The sequence below is a fragment of the Brassica napus genome, assembly GCF_020379485.1.
Source record: "Brassica napus cultivar Da-Ae chromosome A8 unlocalized genomic scaffold, Da-Ae chrA08_Random_1, whole genome shotgun sequence".
Classification (NCBI taxonomy): Eukaryota; Viridiplantae; Streptophyta; class Magnoliopsida; order Brassicales; family Brassicaceae; genus Brassica; species Brassica napus.
The window spans coordinates 12,569-17,308 of NW_026014084.1; the positions used below are offsets into that span (position 1 = coordinate 12,569).

The following is a 4,740-nucleotide window of genomic DNA, read 5'->3' on the forward strand; positions in this document are numbered from 1 at the left end:
CAAAGAAATTAATAAGTAAGCACTCGTATCCAGTTGGGTCAAGAGACCAGGAACGGGTCTTACATGTCCGTCTGTGTCCGTCAGCACACATAGGACGTCTGTGGCTGTCCATCAGTACACATATCAGCATGTTGATCCTTGGACTCAACACGCTGGCCCTTCCTGTGGATTCAGCACGCTGGCCCTTCCCGTGGACTATTTGGGTGATTTTTGGCCCACGTGGGCTATCTGTTCAGTACACACAGGACGTCCGTGGTGTCCGCCAGCACACACAGTGTACGTCCGTGGCTGTCAGTGGCTGTCCGTCAGCACACACAGGATGTCTGTGGCTGTCCGTGTGTGTGTTTGTGTGTGTCCGTCAGCACACACATGACGTCCGTGGGTGTCCATCAGCACACACAGGACGTCCGTGTGTGTCCGTCAGCACACACATGACGTCTGTGGCTGTCCGTGTGTGTCCGTCAGCACATAAAGGACGTCTGTGGCTGTCCATCAGTACACATATCAGCACGTTGGTCCTTGGACTCAGCACGCTGACCCTTCCCGTGGACTGTTCGGGTGATTTTGGCCCACGTGGGCTGTATGTTCAGTACACACAGGACGTGCGTGGGTGTCCGCCAGCAAACACAGGATGTCCGTGGCTGTTCGTGTCTGTCCGTGTGTGTCCGTCTGTGTCCGTCAGCACACACAGGACGTCCGTGGCTGTCCATCAGTACACATATCAGCACATTGGTCCTTGGACTCAGCACGTTGACCCTTCCCGTGGACTGTTTGGGTGATTTTGGCCCACGTGGGCTGTCTGTTCAGTACACACAGGACGTCCGTGGGTGTCCGCCAGAACACACAAGACTTCTGTGGCTGTCCGTCAGCACACAAAGGACGTCTCTGGCTGTCCGTGTGTGTCCATGTGTGTATGTGTGTGTCCGTTAGTACACACAGGACGTCTGTGGGTGTCCGTCAGCACACACAGGACGTCTGTGTGTGTCCGTCAGTACACACAGGACGTCCGTGGCTGTCCGTGTGTGTCTGTCAGCACACACAGGACGTCCGTGGCTGTCCATCAGTACACATATGAGCACGTTGGTCCTTGGACTCAGCACGCTGACCCTTCCCGTGGACTGTTTGGGTGATTTTGGCCCATGTGGGCTGTCTGTTCATTACACACAGGACGTCCTTGGTTGTCCGCCAGCACACACAGGACGTCCGTGGCTGTCCGTGTGTGTCTGTGTGTGTTAGTGTGTGTTTGTCTGTGTCCGTCAGCACACACAGGACGTCTGTGGGTCAGTGTGCTGAACAGCACACACAGGACGTTCATGGCTGTCCGTGTGTGTCTGTGTGTGTCAGTGTGTGTTTGTCTGTGTCCGTCAGCACACACAAGACGTCTATGGGTGTCCGTCAGCACACACATGACGTCTGTGTGTGTCTGTCAGCACACACAGAACGTCCGTGGCTGTCCGTGTGTGTCCGTTAGCACACACAGGACGTCCGTGGCTGTCCATCAGTACACATATCAGCACGATGGTTCTTGGACTCAGCACGCTCACCCTTCCCGCGGACTGTTGGGGTGATTTTGGCCCATGTGGGCTGTCTGTTGAGTACACACAGGACGTCTGTGGGTGTCCGCCAGCACACACAGGACGTCTGTGTCTGTCTGTGGGTGTCCGTGTATGTCCGTCTGTGTCCGTCTGACACACAGGACGTCCGTGGCTGTCCATCAGTACACATATCAGCACGTTGGTCCTTGGACTCAGCACGCTGGCCCTACCCGTGGACTTTTTGGGTGATTTTGGCCAACGTGGGCTGTCTGTTCAGTACACACAGGACGTCTGTGGCTCTCCGTGTGTGTCCGTGTGTGTCTGTCAGCACACACAGGACGTCTGTAGCTGGCCATCAGTACACATATCAGCACGTTGGTCCTTGGACTCAGCACGCTGGCCCTTCCCGTGGATTGTTCGGGTGATTTTGGCCCACGTGGGCTGTTTGTTCAGTACACACAAGACGTCCATGGCTGTCCGTGTGTGTCCGTAAGCACACACAGGACGTCTGTGGCTGTCCATCAGTACACATATCAGCGCATTGGTCCTTGGACTCAGCACACTGACCCTTCCGGTGGATTGTTTGGGTGATTTTTGGCCCACGTGGGCTGTCTGTTCTGTACACACAGGACGTCTTGTGTGTGCTGACGGACACCCACAGACGTCTTGTGTGTGCTGACGGACACCCAAGGATGTCTTGTGTGTACTGAACAAACAGCCCACGTGGGCCAAAAACACCCGAACAATCCACGGGAAGGGCCAGCATGCTGATATGTGTACTGATGGCCAGCTACAGACGTCCTGTGTGTGCTGACAGACACACACGGACAGCCACAGATGTCCTGTGTGTACTGAACAGACAGCCCACGTGGGCCAAAATCACCCAAAAAGTCCACGGGTAGGGCCAGCGTGCTGAGTCCAAGGACCAACGTGCTGATATGTGTACTGATGGACAGCCACGGACGTCCTGTGTGTCAGACGGACACAGACGGACATACACGGACATACACGGACACCCACAGACAGACACGGACATCCTGTTTGTGCTGGCGGAAACCCACAGACGTCTTGTGTGTACTCAACAAACAGCCCACATGGGCCAAAATCACCCGAACAGTCCACGGGAAGGGTGAGCGTGCTGAGTCCAAAAACCATCGTGCTGATATGTGTACTGATGGACAGCCACGGACGTCCTGTGTGTGCTGACGGACACACACGGACAGCCACGGACGTCCTGTGTGTGCTGACAGACACACACAGACGTCATGTGTGTGCTGACGGACACCCACGGACGTCTTGTGTGTGCTGACGGACACACACAGACACACATGGACAGCCATGAACGTCCTGTGTGTACTGTGTGTGCTGACAGGGATGTCTTGTGTGTGCTGGCGGACACCCACGGACGTCCTGTGTGTACTGAACAGACAGCCCACGTGGGCCCAAAATCACCCAAACAGTCCACAAGAAGGGCCAGAGTGCTGATTCCAAGGACCAACATGCTGATATGTGTACTGATGGACAGCCACGGACGTCCTGTGTATGCTGACGGACACAGACGGACAGCCACAGACGTCTGGTGTGTGCTGGCGGACACCACAGACGTCTTGTGTGTACTGAACAGACAGCCCACGTGGGCCAAAATCACCCGAACAGTCCACATGAAGGGTCAGCGTGCTGAGTCGAAGGACCAACGTGCTGATATGTGTACTGATGGAAAGCCACGGACGTCCTCTGTGTGCTGACGGACACACACGGACACACACAGACAGCCACGGACGTCCTGTGTGTGCTGATGGACACACACAAATGTCCTGTGTGTGCTGACGGACACCCACGGACGTCCTGTATGTACTGATCAGAAAGACTTGCTGTTCTCAGACGATCCTGCTCATTTGGAACGCATCATCCGTAGAGGTCAACGTTCCACATCGCTCAACGCAACAACTTCGTCGTCGATCGATACGCAAAACCAACCGTCGACCGACACTAGACCTTCATCGTCGATCGATCCAAATCGTTCGACAACGATCGATACTACACCGCGTACGTCGATCGATATCGTGTCGTCAAAAATGTTAAACATTATTATTCAAACACAGGACGAGAACGGAAACCTGTATGACCAGGACGGTCATGTGCGTAATGCAACAGGTCAGAAAATAGACGCTCAGGGGACTGTAATCCCTGATGCTGATGCTACAGTAGCTGCTCAACCTGTAGACGAGGACGCTCGATCAAAACCACTGGCCGACTACAATCGCCCAGATGAGTACAATTCCAACATATCAGCTATTCGACTTCCGAAGATCCAGAAGCAGAATTTCGAGCTGAAGCCTCAATACTACACTCTCATGTCGCAGATACCCTCCTCTGGGTTACCGCACGAGCATCCTATGGACCATCTAGAACGGTTCGAGGATTTAATCGCTGCTATTCGGATGGAAGGAGTCCCCGAAGATTACCTGCTGTGCAAGCTCTTCAGATACACACTGAATGGAGAAGCGATGCACTGGCTTAGGCAGCAACCCACAGGATCTTTAACATCCTGGGCCGACATCAAGAATGCTTTCTTACAAAAATTCTTTGATGAGGCGCGCGCTGAAGAACTTCAAAACAAAATTTCCACATTCTCGCAGGAGGCTGGAGAGTCCTTCAAAGATGCGTGGATTAGATTTAGGTTCTTCCAGCGAGACTGTCCACACCACGGATTTAACGAAGTGCAGCTGCTAAGCACTTTCTTCCGAGGTCTCGCCTTACAGTATCAAATGGCTCTTGATACGGCGATTGATGGAAACTTCACTACTCGGAATCCGTTGGAAGCTGTGAGACTTATCGAAAACCTTGCTAACAGCAGCAGCACCAAAAACACTGACTCTGAACGGAAGAAGTCTGTAGCCTCTATCGGGAAGGAACAGATGGACGAAGTAAGAGCTAAGTTAGATGTGGTGCACGAGCTTCTTAGGAAGCAAGTCTGTTCAGCTGAAGGAGAAGTAGCAGATACGGAAGGAGAAGAAAATGTGAACTACATCGGAGGTATCGGATTCCAGAAATTTGGAAACCAGGGCGGAAACAGAAACTTCTTTGGAAATGGTCAAAGAAGTAACCAGAGTTCACAATTTCAAAAACCCTTCAACAACAGCAAAAGCTACTCGAACTCCTACTACCAGAATCCACCACCCCAGACTCAGGAAAGCAAGATCGA

At 53.2% G+C, this 4,740-nt stretch overlaps 1 non-coding gene across 1 annotated transcript; it reads right to left on the reverse strand.

Annotated features, from left to right (window-relative positions):
• Positions 1-4,141: 4,141 nt before the first annotated feature.
• LOC125594429 lies at positions 4,142-4,248 on the reverse strand. The gene has a single exon (XR_007329856.1). It is a non-coding gene; the product is annotated as a small nucleolar RNA R71 (small nucleolar RNA).
• Between the last annotated feature and the right edge of the window lie 492 nt (positions 4,249-4,740).